This window comes from Lissotriton helveticus, chromosome 1_1, assembly GCF_964261635.1.
Source record: "Lissotriton helveticus chromosome 1_1, aLisHel1.1, whole genome shotgun sequence".
Taxonomy (NCBI): domain Eukaryota; kingdom Metazoa; phylum Chordata; class Amphibia; order Caudata; family Salamandridae; genus Lissotriton; species Lissotriton helveticus.
The window spans coordinates 259,216,957-259,235,432 of record NC_136057.1 but is presented as its reverse complement, the minus strand read 5'-3'; the positions used below and the strand labels follow the sequence as shown (position 1 = coordinate 259,235,432).

Genomic DNA, 18,476 nt, shown 5'->3' with positions numbered 1-18,476 from the left:
GGTGTTCGCTATGTGAAGCACGAAAGTTTCACGGGCCGAACTCAAGGCCACCTCTCTCTGAGACAAAAGAGCTCTTATTCTTGCCATGCCGTTGAAATCTGCTCCCAAGGTTGGTATTTGTGGCAAGATTGAAAACTCCCTATGTTCATGTGTGGGAGGGAATAGAATATTTCTGCAGCAAATAACCCGTTCACTTACTGTTACGATAAAAGGAATACTTTTAATTAACCCAGAACAATCTTCATTATTGAGCATCAAATAACTACCATTTTCCAACAACTTGAACGTGGGGATGATAGCAGGAACTGGCGTGCCTTGCAACACGCAAGCCATATTTGGTCGGTGTTTGTTGCATGAACCGTGTAACTGTATGTGCCTACACATTAGTGAATGATGTGGCGTCTCAGTGCATTCCTCTCCATTCAGATAAACTTCTTGATCATCTTTGAAACATCTGTATGTGTATGGAAGCGACCAGACCTCATGAAGAAAAGCACTACCTAAAGGTTCATAACGACCTATTGGTATATATTTCATACAATTTGAAAACTTATATAAAGCAAAAGGCAGCGTTATTAAACCGTGGATAAGGCACGTTGCCAAAAAACCCGCAATCCTCTGCTGATGATGTCACTGAGCATGTCATGAATGATGTAATATGTGACATCATCAGCAGTGGATTACGGGTAATAGTATCTCTAGTTTACTCCCTTATAGCTGTCTTTCTTTTAACATAAGTGTCTGTTTCCTTCCCTTATACTTACTGTTCTTTTTTTTAAAAACAATTTTTGGTTCACTTCCGGTTCGCGTACCGGCGAGCGAACTGGGAAGCGAACTACGAGAAATAGAGGTTGGCACAGTTCCAAATATTGTACCAATTTTTTAATAACGGGGAGGTAGTTCTGAAAAGAACTTTTTTTTTAATTGTTTTTGTTGTTTTATATTTTTTTTATTATTTTTCTGAACATTTTTTTACTTTTTTTGAATTTTTCTGAACAGTTTTATATTTTTTTGGGTTTTTCTTGGAGGGGGCAATGAAAACGATTCATTGTAAAGGGCTCAACAGGAGCAACAAAACAAAAAAAAAGTATTTATTATTTTGGGCGTTTCGTACAAACTTGCATATGATAGTCAATAGCTCTGTTGATCAGAGTGATGCTTCTTTCTCCGTAGCAAATTAATCCATCGCAATGTACGCAGACGTGTTTTACTTCACCAAATCTCATTTGTATATTTGGCACTATCTCCCTGCCCTCTGGTCCCGTTACTTCCGGTACAACAGATCTTCTGGCCATAATAGGGAGATTATCTAGGTCGTTCCGAAACTGTGCAGCACTGTAGTTGTTAGGATGCCACCTAGTCATATGGCGATGCATTGTGTAGTTTCCGAAACTGTATTTTTTCTCGGTCCCTCTGGACAGTCTATCTTGACATATAAGGCAAGTTACGTATCTTGCATTTACTTTTTTCTGACCTTTGGGAATTTAAAAAAATTGCCAAATGAAGTTTTCTTTCCGGTGAGACGTCCTGGGCTCCTCAGGCAAAAAGTGCCTCTCTTCGTGCTCGTCGTCCTGTTCCTCTTCTTCCTCTTCTTGTTGAATTATAACTTGAGCAGGTGGTCCACTCTTCCTTGGATGTGGTGGAGGTGGTGGGGAAGCACCAGCTGAAGCTACTAAAGAAGCCATTGCTCACTGGTAACAAAGGGTCTTTCTCTCACAAAGATGAAAGTCAGAGTGAGGAAAGAAGGAGGGATTTTCATCATTTGGGAAAAACAAGAGTTCTCAACCAATGAAAAGTGTTCATTTTATATTATATGACCTAGTCTTACATCATTAGGAAACCAAAAGTGAAATGAACCAATGAAAAGTGTTATTACCAAGTCACATGACCTGCTGTGTTTACGTTAAGCGCTTTGCAGGGCCTCCCGGTTTGCTTCCAGAAACCTGCGCTTTGCGACTCGCTTCGCGTACCAGTTCGCTAACGTAGCACGTCATATGACGTATCACGCGACAACGTGAAACGTCATGCGGACGGGAGGCGTCACGATGTTGTTTTCTAACGCGGCAGTTGCGGTAAAGAAACGTTTACCGGCTCGCGGTCTATTTCGCGGCATCAAGGTCAGCTAACGGGAAGCTTCCCGATTCGCGAAGCGGGAACGAAGAAAAAAAAATATTAAAAAAAAAAATTATTCATAAACATATAAAATATATTTTTGGATTTAAAGAAGAATACATTTTACAGCTACAGATATTAGCTGTTAAAAAACCAATGAAATTCACTGAAAAAACCATAGGTTATAGACCATATATAGTTAGGAATTAGCATTTACAAAACCTTGAAAATTCACTGAAATAACCATAGGTTATAGACCATATATAGTTAGGAATTAGCATTTACAAAACCTTATTTTACTCACACAAAACCATTGAAATTCCATATATAGTTAGTTGCACTAACTATATATCGCGCACCCGCAATCCACTGCTGATGATGTCACATATTACATCATTCATGACATGGTCAGTGACATCACTGATGACATCACTGATGACATCTCAAATGACATCACTGATGACATCTCATTTGACATCAATGACCACATCACTGATGATATCATTCATGTGACAATACAATGCATCTCCTCACATTTTAATATAACCTCTGTTTCACCCAGTGTTAAATACAGAGTATAATTTTTGAAACCATTGACACACCAATACTAGTTACTACATACGCACTCACTGATTCCTATGTCTACACACACATTCACTCATTCACCCATACAATCATTCATACATACAATCACTCATCTTTACAACACTATCATATGCACTCATACACCTATACAGACACTCACAGTCTGCCACTCATCCATGGAGTTACTCACACACCTAGTCAGTCCTGTAAAGAATCAATGACACTTCCATTTTCTTGTCTATACAGTTAAACATAGAGCACCTTACATTTTCAAACATATACTAACACATACTTACCTTCTTATACAATCATTGATACAAGTACACATTGATCTGCACAGAGTCACACACCTCCCAGCCAGCCACACACACACTCAGTCTCCCATACAAATACTTGGACAATCAATCAGTAACCCATATAGTTAATCATATAGCTACTGATCAACACATGCAGCAGTTTACAGAACAACAGACATAATGATGCACAAATTAAGACAGTTTAGTCACTAACCCATGCACTCAGTGAGACACATTTAATCACTCACTCATACATTCAGTCATGCACCTACTAAATCCTTTGTCCAGACACTTATACTTCCACTCATTCTTCAATATGTAAGACACATTTTAACTTTACAGAAACATACAGTCACTGGATGTTGTCATCAGTGATGTCATCAGTGATGTCATTTGAGATGTCATCAGTGATGTCATCAGTGATGTCACTGACCATGTCATGAATGATGTAATATGTGACATCATCAGCAGTGGATTGCGGGTGCGCGATATATAGTTAGTGCAACTAACTATATATGGAATTTCAATGGTTTTGTGTGAGTAAAATAAGGTTTTCTAAATGCTAATTCCTAACTATATATGGTCTATAACCTATGGTTTTTTCAGTGAATTTTCAAGGTTTTGTAAATGCTAATTCCTAACTATATATGGTCTATAACCTATGGTTTTTTCAGTGAATTTTCATGGTTTTGTAAATGCTAATTCCTAACTATATATGGTCTATAACCTATGGTTTTTTCAGTGAATATATATATATATATATATATATATTCACTGAAAAAACCATAGGTTATAGACCATATATAGTTAGGAATTAGCATTTACAAAACCTTGAAAATTCACTGAAAAAACCATAGGTTATAGACCATATATAGTTAGGAATTAGCATTTAGAAAACCTTATTTTACTCACACAAAACCATTGAAATTCCATATATAGTTAGTTGCACTAACTATATATCGCGCACCCGCAATCCACTGCTGATGATGTCACATATTACATCATTCATGACATGGTCAGTGACATCACTGATGACATCACTGATGACATCTCAAATGACATCACTGATGACATCATCTAGTGTCTGTGTGTTTTTGTAAAGTTTAAATACGTTTTACATATTGAAGAATGACTGGATGTATGGAAGACTGAGTGTGTGTGTGGCTGGCTGGGAGGTGTGTGACTCTGTGCATATCAATGTGTACTTGTATCAGTGATTGTATAAGAGAGTAAGTATGTGTTAGTATATGTGTGAAAAGTATGGTGTTCTGTGTTTAACTATAGATGAGGAAATCGAAGTGTGATTGATTCTTCACAGGACTGACTAGGTGTATGAGTGCATATGATAGTGTTCTAATAATAAGTGACTGTATGTATGAGTAATTGTATGGGTGAATGAGTGAATGTGTGTGTAGACGTACGAATCAGTGAGTGCGTATGTAGTAACTGGTATTGGTGTGTCATGATGTCATCAGTGATGTCATTTGAGATGTCATCAGTGATGTCATTTCAGATGTCATTAGTGATGTCATCAGTGATGTCACTGAAGTATGGTGTTCTGTGTTTAACTGTATAGATGAAGAAATGGAAGTGTGATTGATTCTTTACAGGACTGACTTGGTGTGTGAGTAACTCCATGGATGAGTGGCAGTGTGTGACTGTCTGCATAGGTGTATGAGTGCATATGATAGTGTTGTAATAATGAGTGACTGTATGTATGAGTGATTGTATGGGTGAATGAGTGAATGTGTGTGTAGACGTAGGAATCAGTGAGTGCGTATGTAGTAACTGGTATTGGTGTGTCATGATGTCATCAGTGATGTCATTTGAGATGTCATCAGTGATGTCATCAGTGATGTCATTTGAGATGTCATCAGTGATGTCATCAGTGATGTCACTGACCATGTCATGAATGATGTAATATGTGACATCATCAGCAGTGGATTGCGGGTGCGCGATATATAGTTAGTGCAACTAACTATATATGGAATTTCAATGGTTTTGTGTGAGTAAAATAAGGTTTTCTAAATGCTAATTCCTAACTATATATGGTCTATAACCTATGGTTTTTTCAGTGAATTTTCAAGGTTTTGTAAATGCTAATTCCTAACTATATATGGTCTATAACCTATGGTTTTTTCAGTGAATTTCATTGGTTTTTTAACAGCTAATATCTGTAGCTGTAAAATGTATTCTTCTTTAAATCCAAAAATATATTTTATATGTTTATTAATAACTTTTTTTTTTTATATATTTTTTTCTTCGTTCCTGCTTCGCGAATCGGGAAGCTTCCCGTTAGCTGACCTTGATGCCGCGAAATAGACCGCGAGCCGGTAAACGTTTCTTTACCGCAACTGCCGCGTTAGAAAACAACATCGTGACGCCTCCCGTCCGCATGACGTTTCGCGTTGTCGCGTGATACGTCATATGACGTGCTACGTTAGCGAACTGGTACGCTTACCGAGTCGCAAAGCACAGGTTTCTGGAAGCAAACCGGGAGGCCCTGCAAAGCGCGTAACGTAAACACAGCAGGTCATGTGACTTGGTAATAACACTTTTCATTGGTTCATTTCACTTTTGGTTTCCTAATGATGTAAGACTAGGTCATATAATCTAAAATGAACACTTTTCATTGGTTGAGAACTATTGTTTTTCCCAAATGATGAAAATCCCTCCTTCTTTCCTCACTCTGACTTTCATCATTGTGAGAGAAAGACCCTTTGTTACCAGTGAGCAATGGCTTCTTTAGTAGCTTCAGCTGGTGCTTCCCCACCACCTCCACCACATCCAAGGAAGAGTGGACCACCTGCTGAAGTTCTAATTCAGCAAGAAGAGGAAGAAGAGGAACAGGACGACGAGCACGAAGAGAGGCACTTTTTGCCTGAGGAGCCCAGGACGTCTCACCGGAAAGAAAACTTCATTTGGCAATTTTTTAAAATTCCCAAAGGTCAGAAAAAAGTAAATGCAAGATACGTAACTTGCCTTATATGTCAAGATAGACTGTCCAGAGGGACCGACAAAAAATACAGTTTCGGAAACTACACAATGCATCGCCATATGACTAGGTGGCATCCTAACAACTACAGTGCTGCACAGTTTCGTAACGACCTAGATAATCTCCCTATTATGGCCAGAAGATCTGTTGTACCGGAAGTAACGGGACCAGAGGGCAGGGAGATGGTGCCAAATATACAAACGAGATTTCGTGAAGTAAAACAAGTCTGCGTACATTGCAGTGGATTCATTTGCTACGGAGAAAGTAGCATCACTCTGATCAACAGAGCTATTGACTATCTTATGCAAGTTTGTACGAAACGCCCCAAATAATAAATTCTTTTTTTTTGTTTTGTTGCTCCTGTTGAGCCCTTTACAATGAATCGTTTTCGTTGCCCCCTCCGAAAAAAAACAAAAAAATATATAAAACTGTTCAGAAAAATTCAAAAAAAGTAAAAAAATGTTCAGAAAAATAATAAAAAAAATATAAAACAACAAAAACAATTAAAAAAAAGTTCTTTTCAGAACTACCTCCCCGTTATTAAAAAATTGGTACAATATTTGGAACTGTGCCAACCGCTATTTCTCTTAGTTCGCTTCCCAGTTCGCTCCCCGGTACGCGAACCGGAAGCGAACCAAAAAATTTTTTTTTTAAAAAAGAACAGTAAGTATAAGGGAAGGAAACAGACAGTTATGTTAAAAGAAAGACAGCTATAGGGGAGTAAACTAGAGATACTATTACCCGTAATCCACTGCTGATGATGTCACATATTACATCATTCATGACATGCTCAGTGACATCATCAGCAGAGGATTGCGGGTAACAGTATCCCTAGTTTATTCCCTATAGCTGTGTTTCTTTTAACATAACTGTCTGTTTCCTTCCCTTATACTTACTGTTCTTTTTAAAAAAAAATTTTTAGATCAGTCAGAAACAGTGAAAGTAATGAAATATAAAAGACTACGTAGAATATGAGCACTGTATGCAACAACTTTGACACTTACAGAAGCCTCACCTTCTCCATGCCTCCTACACAGTTCTACATGTACATCATAAATGCAAACAGAACAGAATTAATTATACATGTTAAATGGTTTATTTTTGCTGTTCTCAGAATGTATCAAATTTCACTAAAACAGTAACTTGAAGGTATTCATCATATAACAGCGGGGGAAAAAAACACAATCAAAATGATTGTGTTTAAAAAACCCATACAACATAACAAATCAGAATTCAGAACTCCTTAAAGTTAACTTACTTTCCATGACGGCCAAGGATGTCCTATGAACAGCTTACACTCTGTTGTGCTGTTATTACTTTCAACCCGCCACTTTCTGAAAGAAAACCTCCATCGTTTTCAAAAACATGTTACATACAATAAATGACTTCTCGCTCTCTACCACACGTTTCCACAAGGCCAAATCGTGTCTGAGCCATTTATAACTCTTAGAATTCTTTTAAGCCAATCCCGTCATGTTGTATTTCCGCAACTTTCACAATTAAAATGTTGAAGATCATTTTCACAATCCTGGACTAGTAATATCTTCCCCTTCTTGCTCAATCATGTTCTACATTTCCTATCACACTGATACTGCTTACTATGAAGCAGACTTACACTACCTTTATGACTAGTACAATTATTTAATTCTCTACATCACTTTTAATCACAAAGCAATGTAAAACAGTAGACAGCATTGCAGACTTACATTCCCTCTACTCCATGTTTTGATTGGCTGCTTCAATTAGCTTATAAAAAGAAACAGTTTTTCTGAACTCATTCAAAGTGCACGTATTTCTCCATGACGTCCAGTGTTATGGTAAGAAGTTATGTCTCTGTACTACACTTATCCTCAAGGCCAAATCGTGTAGGAGCCATTAGAACTTCTTGAAATTCCTCAGAGCACATCCCGAGATTCTTTCCCTAAAATTTTGGTTTTAAAAACACCAGGTAAGAGTTTTTAAGGTCATACGGCAATTTTTTTTTGAAAATTAAAACAGAATCATTGCAGAATGACCAGCCATTTCTACACTTTAAATAAGCTGTATAATGTCCTGATGTTATTGAAGGACCATCATGATATATAATTGCTACAGTTACAAAAGTCCTTCCTGATATTGACAACTGTGAAGCCACAAAATTTTTAATTAAAGTTGTCAATTTTGTTCCATCAGGCCTACATCGTTGGAACATTAAAATGACATACTGGCCATATGTTCGTATAAATAATGTGGACATCATTTCAGATTTACATTGGCTACACTCCATGTTGTGATTAGCTGCTTTTACTAGCTTATTAAAAGAGACTGATTTACTGTCTGGCAAAGTTAAATATATAAATCTTTCTGAGTCTACACTAGTAGTACTTGATACCCTACAGTTCTCGCAGTCATGCTGCCATTGATAAGAAAGCCCAAACAGGTGATCTACATCTACACCTTCATCATGAAATACATCAAGCATATACATTAAAAACTCCTGACAATCTTGCTGACTATTTTGAGAGAATTGTGTTTGGCCTGAACATCTGTCTAACAGATTTCGAATTTCAGACACACTTTCTATGTTTGTTCTATCAGTGCTACATTTATCTAACACAGAATTTAACAAACTGCAAAATCTTTGATCAGAATTGACCACAATCTCTTCTTTTACATTTTCTAGAGAAAACAAAACATTAACCACTACATTAGCATAGCAGTTGACACCAGAACTGTTTTCAAATTGAAAACCAACAACATCTTCAACAGAATCCTTTTTGTTTCTGCTTATAATTTCAGGTTCATCGACTTTTCGTCTTTTTGCTACAACCTCCCCAGTATTGGTCACATTTCTTCGTTTCCGGCCTACCACACGTTTCTCAAACAAAGGATACTGAGGCAAATGTGGCGCATACTCTCTTCTTAACCTATTGTATTCCTTAACACAATCTAGATCCGCACAAATGTTTGTGACATCACACTCAATCAAGTACAATCCCGATAAAGTTCTAACTCGTGACAATGCCACATATGCCATACCCTCCTTGAATACAGAACTGCCAATATTCACCAATGCACAGTCTACACTTAAACCTTGCGATTTATGGATTGTCACCGCATATGCCAAGCAAACAGGAAACTGCTTACGACGAACATATAAGTCTTTTACAAGCAAAAATCTAGCAGAACAACGAGCAATTAGCTGTACTTCCTCAATGCCATCAAATTTAATTTAAAAAAATTTAATTCCATCTCTATTTCTGTATTTCACAAAATCAACAACATTACCCATTGATCCATTTACCAGACCTCTTTCAACATGTAAATTCCTTCTTAAAATTATACGGCAGTTCAAGCACACATTCAGAGTCTTTTCAAAACCCGCAGTTTTAGATATACTCTTCTCTAATGAATCCAATTTTGTTTTCAGATTCTCAGACAAAATAATTGTTGATCCCATATGCTCTACTCTGTCAATAGCTTCCAGTTTCACAATCTCTTGCTTTTCTAAATGCAACATTTTGTTGTTGAATTTGGCACATTCTGCAAGAGTTGGCATCAAACATATTCCAGATTTTTTCTCAGTAACTTTCTGAAAAATATTCTCAGGCACAACATCTTCGTCTGGATATAAATTTGTCAGTAATCGTGCATGTAAAGCTTCTTTCCCATGCTCGGTCACTTTTCCAATTCTAACATCTTGTAGAATAGTCTTGTAAACTTCATCCTTTGCCTGACGCATATTTTCATGCAGTTCAGCATAATTGAAGTTTAACCATATATTGACGTTGCCAATGCTCCCTAAGCACTTCCTGGTATCTTCATGCGTGAGCATTTTGAACACAGGTTGCCCTTTCACTGGTGTCAGCTGCAGAAGATCTCCGAAAACAATGATGTGTTTGCCACCAAATAACACATCATACTCTGTTTTGAGAACTTCTTGCATTCTCAAATGCACAAAGGCAAGCATGACATTGGAAACCATGCTTACTTCGTCAATGATAAGAAGTTTCATTTTCCTCAAGACTCTTGAAACTTCAAAACAAGCATCTCCAGATAGCTTGTGATATTCTAATTTGTTGTCATGCTCCACTGGCAGCATCAGTAAACGATGTAAAGTAATCCCTTTAATGTTATGTGCTGCCAGTCCAGTTGGAGCGGTGACAACACAAGACAGCGATGACTCTGTCCTTTCCTGCAAATAACATGAAATTGCTTTAATAAGGAAACTTTTTCCAGTTCCCGCTTCTCCACTCACGTACAGTCGGACAGGCTTCAACGACGTACATGAGCACTCTTTCTTGTCATGACTTAATCCATGATCAATTTGCATGGTAAGTTCGTCATATATTTTCCTCTGCTCAACGTTGAGTTGTCTTTCCAACTCTTCTAAGTTAACCGCATCCTCCTGAGCATGTGCCATGGCTCTTTCCACTTCATTCATAGCAGTGGCAGCTTCATTTTGGATAAGAGGTCCTCCTAGTGGATCCTGACTCAATGAAGCAGAACTCTGACTGTCCTGAGAACTGTCTCTGGCAATCTCGGCTGCAATCGTTGCTTCCTGCTCAATTTCCACATTCAACATTTCTACATATTTGGGAAAAACAGGACATTCTATGGTCTCCTTGGCAGCATTGAATGAGTCTTCGTAACAAAGGAAATCTCCAAGCAGTTCCTCTTCTGCACGCCAAGGCTTAAAAAGTTGCAAAAGTGCTAAATAGAAAAACTCCTTTTTTTCAGGAGATTCGCCACTCAATTTTCGATGGTTTATCAAGTGGCATTTTCTTTGCTTGACCAGACATCCCTCACTTCCTATTACAGCATACACTCCTTTCTCAGTATCTTCTTTGATGTTCCTCTTGAATATGTAATTTTGCAGAACCTCATACAGACAAACATTCTCGAGGTGACTGCTTCGATTTGGATAATATGTATCCAACATGTTGCTCTTCAAAATGTCGGTACTGTTTGGCTCCTTTTCCGCCAAATACTCAATTTCCCACACAGGTTTCAGAACTCGATTACGCGTTGCAGCAAGACCAACACTCGCCCAAACGATACTCCTGGACTTGGCATAGAGACTTGCTGAAGACAACCGGTCAGAACATTCGTAAGCTCCGATTTCTCGATGCGACAACATCTTCAGACTGAAACTGTACAACTTCTTGCTGAGGCTCTTTTCATGGGAAATGTCCTCCCACATATCCTTCAATTCTGTCTTCTCTTTTTTGGTGATGTAAGATGTCACATACCGAGCCACAGCCATACAGTTATCAGCCACAAACTGTATATCCATGTTAGCATTCCACATGGACAAAATCACCGGGTTGTAGTCGTTGATGTACTTAGACTCTTCGTTCCTCTTCAAATTGTATGTGTTTTTAGGTGATTTCTTCATCACATTATGTCGCAGCGAAGACATCAAACTGTTCACTCTTCCTTTAGAAATCACCGGTCGTGGAAAGCCGAAACGACATTTGGTGTAGAACTTGTCTTTGTTCCGGAATTTACGACGACAGTACTTTCCACATCGATGGCTTTGGAAACGTAGAACTTTTTCTCTTAGGCTTTTTTTCTCCTTTGCGTTTGGAACAGCACACGTAGAATACTGTTCTATGAAACTCATCACTGAGTCTTCTGCATCCGTTCCAAATTTAGGTGCATCCTTGATCCACAGCAACATATGTATATGAGGAGCACCTCTTGCTTGGTACTCCTTCCTCCAGAAGAAATCCAACACCTCTCCAAGAGGTGGATTCTTCTTATTCATGATGAAAGACATCATACCTTCAAATCTATGATTGAAGTACCTACATACATTGACTGGATCCAAAGAGCACAGTTCTCCGGGTGTCTTGAATTCGATGTTTTCTACGTTAGCATTTGCCTCTCGTAGAAATTCAAGTAAGTCTTCCCAGCCATACTCAGCACAGCTCAAAGTGAGGAACCATGTGGGAGTTCCTAAGTTCCTCAGCATACATTTTAAATCACCATGACGACGGTACCAGTACTCATTAGTACCACACTGACACGCCATGAGATTAATCAGGTGAGAATCCAAAATACTGTCTTGGACATTGACTTTATCCATAAAGTCACTTGCCGAGATGTTTTGCATGTGTATACCACTTTTCAAGATGTGGTTCACTGCATATGACAGTCCAGACAGATCGCTTTCAAACAGGAGATGAAACAAATAAGGAATGCATTGTCGAAACCTAGGATCTTCTGCATACAATCGCAAAGTCCGGTATTCAGAAGCAGGAATTTGATGAGGTCGCTCATCATATCTTCCTCCCTGACCTGTTGGAAAAAGCTGTGGGAAACACCGAGCTTCCAAACTTTCCTCCCAAACACTAATGGGACTCCCTTTCGCTTGTTTCATTTGAAACAACTCAATAGCATTCCCCATGACTTCCTTGGAATGCAAAGGATGAACACTATAATGCTCATATATTTCTTCACTAGTACAGGGTTCTACTTTCTCAATTTGACCAGCACACAAATCGCTATCCTCTTCCTCACTTACTTCCTCTTCTGCAACACATACATTTTTATAGTATTTATTATATTTTTTCAAATACAATGTTACCCTTTTGACTTTCCTAACATCTAATAAATCTTGCCATATTTTCTTATTCTTTGTCGGAACCCCATTAACTAAGATAACAAGAGGTTCCTCTTCCACTTTTTCTACTCCAATTGTGTTAATGTTTTTCTTCAAATCTAGAGGCAAATAAACAACTCTTCCCTTTAATCCTCTCTGTAAATCTGATGGAGGCAATTTCCCTGTCTTTGGCTCCATTCTTACAATAGCCTGAAAGGGATGGATACTTTGAATCAAAATAGATTCATAAGTATTTAAATCCTTCAATTCAGAAGGAATCTCAACCAATTCCAGATTATTATGAACTGCTCTAGCAGGCATCTGGTTTTGATTTAATTTGTTACAACAATAAGTACACACACGTTGATCCAATCCCAAATCAAAACAATTTTCTACCATCAAGTATGTTGTAAAATCCTTCCATTCACTATTATTTTCCCTTTCACTTTTTCCATATAAATCCACTAACTTAGTCTGATTCTTATAATAAGTGCGTCGACAACACACACAAGTGAAATTTGGCCTCTCACTTGATTTCACCTCAAACGTCGCAATTTCCCTCTGGAAATTATCTGTACTGGAAACCTGTACCCTATCTTCCACATTACTCTCTTCTTCTTGGTCAATTTCAACATTCTCCTCTTTACTTCCAAAGTAACAAAACTCAATTTCTTCACATATATTCTTCACATCTATTTCAGAACCATGCAAAAGAGCAGCGCATAAGTGTTTAAGCATAATTGCTGGACTCTTAGCATAATACAACATTCTAACTAATTTCCTCACTTTATTATGATGCACTGCTAGCATCCTGAAATGATGAAAAACACTCTGGCATACTCTCCTGGAAAGACAAGCCAGTGAATGACCATGCAAACCTATCACTTCTCTCACTCTGCAAGGATCTAATTCTTGCAACAACTTCATTTTCTGCTTCAAACTTTTCTTATTAAATGACCGTATAAAATCACAAAGCAAATTGATGGAATCCTGTCGTACACTGCAAATACTACTACACTTCCAGGTGTACACAGGACCCTTAGGACGTCTCCCTAAAACCTCATTACCTAACACCTCTTCTATCTCTGTTGTCACAAGTTTTTCTTTTTCAACTGGACAACCATCTTTCACTTCATAAGCTCGACCACTGGTGTCAACTGCATGCACCAAATCATTATCCTGGAAATAACTCTCCTCATTAAAAAATGCCTCAGAGCTTGAACTATGCATCCATTCTCCAGAAAAAAACTTCACAAAAATTACTACGATTAACTATTCTCTTCCATCTACTATTTCTTTTGAAATCATAAATTGCCTTGTTTAGCTTCCTAATTCTATTGATTGTCAAAATAAATAACTTATGTTTAATTTCAAATGCCTGATCAATAACTTTCTCAACTATTTTTTTTCTCTTATAAAAAACCACTTTCTGTTGACCTTTCTTAATATTTTTTAACAAATTGCCAATTATCCTGTTGCGGAACATTCGTTTACGAATGTCCCTAAACTGTTGTTTCCTTCTACTTTCATGCATAGAGTTATCTCTTACTCTAGCAGTAACATTTCTCATTGGCCTTTCCTTACCGTTTGAATTGCTTCTCCTTTTCTGGACTGAAACATTTTCTGTAGTAATATTTTTTTTACTAGAGATATTTCTTATGAATGTTTTTGTACTCTTACCCGGTGCTTTCTTGGTGACTTGACAAATCTTTTTGTTAGAGGACTGCTGCTTTTTTACATTTACCTGCTGTCTTTGACGTTTTGCAGCCTTTCTCACTCTTTCTTTGCTTGGCATCCTAAAATCTTGAAATAATCTGCAGTTGAATCTGTGGTAAAATATAATAAAAAATGTTATTAACCACTATTACCCAACAGTAAATTAATAACAGTCATCAAAAACTTAACACACTACTTAACATTTTTACATAGAAGAATTTTTTGTACATGGCAAATTTAGAATACAGAAATAGCAGAAAAGAAATGGAATTTATATTAATTTTACCTGTGCTGTTTTATATATGAATCTGATCTAATTTTATGACCATATTTTAATATTTTATTGAAGACACTACACATAACCTGTTTTTGAAGGTGTCTTTATTTTTAAATTAAACGGTTTACATATTTACTTTTTATTTATTATAAATTTATAAAATAAATGTTTATAGTTCCATAGGCTCAAGCACGTCAGCTTCCCATCCTATATCATACAATTCTGACAAATCTGCATCCTCATCACGTTCTTCTTCATCCTCAGGATTGAAATCATCCAAGGGATCAACATCCACTGATGTTTCAATTACGAGTTCAATGATGAGGTCGAAATCAACTGATTGCTGATTGTCGCTCATGTTGATGTTGTCTTTATCTTTAAAGAAAGATAACAACAATGAGATGTTGCACAGTAAGAGACAAATCTCAGAGATTATAATAGTAAAATTGTTTAACAAGAGTAACATTTTGCAGCTATTATTTAACCATGTCCAACGATGCTGAGGAGCAGAGGAGGTGAAGCCTATCTCCAATTTTTCACTGAACAGGACTCATCTCTTCTTAACCTTGGATAAACCTCACCGACTCTGTGTCCCCATCACATAATTAAATGTAAAGGGGCAGATTTATATTAACTAGCACATCCCCAGGGATGCACCAGTTAACGTGCACCGCTGCTCTGCCACCCACAGTGTGCCGCATTTACAATCAGATAGGACAAAGCTGCATCAAAACCCTGCGCCTGCTTGAAGCAGGCATAGATCTTGACGCAGGTAGGCTGAAAGCTAAAGCAACAACTAAGTGTCGTGTGCAGAAGTTGCAAAAAAGGAAAAATGGCGTTTAAACCAGTAATGAGCCCATGCTAACTTAACACAGTGTAAAGATATCCAGGATCTACATCAGTTTGGGGTTCACGAACCTGGCAGGTACAAGGCACTGAGGCTTTGCACCGTGCATGTCTCATCCCAAATCATATGTTGTTTGTGAATGAAACAATTTCCCAGGCCAAATGCTTTGGATTGGCTACTTCTAAAAAATTAAACACCCCTACTATCCCGGAGTTAGAGGAATATGATGGTTGGAGTAATTTTACTCGGTTGTCCATTAAAGATTTACAGGCCCTACTCCGTAATTCTTCCTTTAACATTTCCAGTATAAATCCAAAAGGTTGGCTGCTTTGGCAACGTGCCTTATCCACGGTTTAATAACGCTGCCTTTTGCTTTATATAAGTTTTCAAATTGTATGAAATATATACCAATAGGTCGTTATGAACCTTTAGGTAGTGGTTTTCTTCATGAGGTCTGGTCGCTTCCATACACATACAGATTTTCAAAGATGATCAAGAAGTTTATCTGAATGGAGAGGAATGCACTGAGACGCCAGATCATTCACTAATGTGTAGGCACATACAGTTACACGGTTCATGCAACAAACACCGACCAAATATGGCTTGCGTGTTGCAAGGCACGCCAGTTCCTGCTATCATCCCCACGTTCAAGTTGTTGGAAAATGGTAGTTATTTGATGCTCAATAATGAAGATTGTTCTGGGTTAATTAAAAGTATTCCTTTTATCGTAACAGTAAGTGAACGGGTTATTTGCTGCAGAAATATTCTATTTCCTCCCACACATGAACATAGGGAGTTTTCAATCTGGCCACAAATACCAACCTTGGGAGCACATTTCAACGGCATGGCAAGAATAAGAGCTCTTTTGTCTCAGAGAGAGGTGGCCTTGAGTTCGGCCCGTGAAACTTTCGTGCTTCACATAGCGAACACCCGTACAGAGGTGCAGACCCTTTTAAATACTGATTCGCCTTTGCATTTCAGCGACATGGTTCGGACTATCTTTAACGCGTCCTCCACAAAGGGCCTGGCGCACTTTTTTAAAGTTGTTACCAGTGGTCTCGTGACTTCATTTGAGAAAATCTTTGGAGTCATCCCTGCTTTCTTTCATTCTATTTTTTCCACTGTGCTTGGTGGATTCCCATTTTTACTTGCATTACCAACAGACGCTCTTGTGCTTTTTTACATTTTTAAATATGGATGTCCCTCCTGTGCAAGCTCCCGCCCTGCAGCTGCTGACGCTGTTCCGCAATCGCATGCTTGAATATTATGGCACAATGCCGTTGGCGATATTAAGCACGGCATATGGATTATCTTTTCGATTCTCCTACTTCACCTGTGTCCAGCCTGTATTTCACTGCCTGACCTGTGATTTCGATTGGGCCATTGATTTGTGTCTCTGCGGACCGGTTTCTCCTGACGTCGACTTTAATCAGCTGATGACTCCTATCATTACTCACGAGTTGGTTTGTCCTGGCGAAAGGATTATGGCTGTGGCATTGATGCATGGACTAATTGGTCCCTGGAATTTACTGGCGGCAACACAGTCTTTCTTGGAACAGAGCTTTCTTGAAAACCCACCGAGCTGTCCTCTGATGGTGATAGAGGATCCGGTGCTGGGAGAGCACGTATGTTCTTTTCCGCTTTTAAATTGGATGGCTGAACTCTTTTCGGATGAAGACGGTGACTTCCTATTAGAGGCTGTTGCAGCTTATTTTGCATACACAGTTATGTCATAGACCTTTTTCATGTTTGATATGCTGAGTACTAGCATTTCATTGACAATTCATTGACTTATTTGTCAAGTTTTTATTATTTAGCTTGCCTATTGGCTTAAGCCTCGATAAAGTAGTTGGCTGTTTTATTTTTCTTTAGCATTAAATTTTCCTAGTTTTTAATGTTTTACCTTGCGGACCGTCCACATATAAAGTTGCAATCTGCTCTCATGAGATGGCACTTCTATTATCTTATTCAGTTCGTTTCCGGATCATGGGGAGGTGTCATGTAGATCCTGGATATCTTTACACCGTGTTAAGTTAGCATGGGCTCATTACCGGTTTAAACGCCATTTTTCCTTTTTTGCAACTTCTGCACACGACACTTAGTTGTTGCTTTAGCTTTCAACCTAATAGTTCATCGTGATTTACATGAGAATAATATGTTATTGCTCTACTATCTGCTTTACTTGTTAAACTATATCTGTACAGCGAGTGCTGAAGTTTCAAGAACAACACGATACAGAATTGTTATGAGGTCTGATCTCCACGAGTTCATACTCAAAACATAAGTGCAGCTTCTGCCAATTCTGGGCATGAGGCAGGTTTTATATTGCTTTGCCGAACACACATACACAACACTTGATGCGGTTCACATGAAGAGAGAGCTGGTGTATGCTGATGTGATTCCTTCAAATCTAAGACACTAAAGTATGGGCACGCCCTAAACCAACACAAAGAGACCTTCTTAGCAAATAATATAATATGTGTATTAGGGAGGGTGAGATATAAGCAGCCGCGGGCCGTGGAGGGAGTTACGGTGGGGCAGGGAGGCGGGGAGGGGGAGGGGCAGGGTGGAGCCCTCTCCACCCTGCCCCTCCCCCTCCCCGCCTCCCTGCCCCACCGTAACTCCCTCCACGGCCGCTTATAAGTGTTGCTAACTCTTATTCATTTACAGCATGTTAACATACTGTCACCATTCGCTTTTTATGTACTAGTAACTATGCTGGTAATTTTGCTACTGATAATATGTGTACTTGTATTATCTAAGATACTACGCCTGAGAAGACGGCATTAGTAAATAAACATTTCAAATACACATGTGTTCTTCTTAACTCCATGTTCTGGTTTCTAAGAAATATATAACGACCGATTGTTCATGAGTTCCACGTATCCTGAGGTACTATAAGTTCATATTCTGGATTGTCTAAACATCGAGAGTTTGTTATATCCAATGTGACACTGTACCTAGCTTGCTAAGGGGTTTTTGATTACTAAGGTGAGTTTTGGGGCACCCTAATTCGCCGAGGTTCCAATCCTCTGTCCACAGTTCTGTGTGAGAACAGAAAC

General features: G+C 38.4%; 1 protein-coding gene across 1 annotated transcript in view; it reads left to right on the top strand.

Moving 5' to 3' along the window:
- The window catches only part of LOC144769185 (C-type lectin mannose-binding isoform-like), a 252,972-nt gene that overhangs the window by 31,250 nt on the left and 203,246 nt on the right, over positions 1–18,476 (top strand). The gene's annotated exons all lie outside the window — the stretch shown is intronic.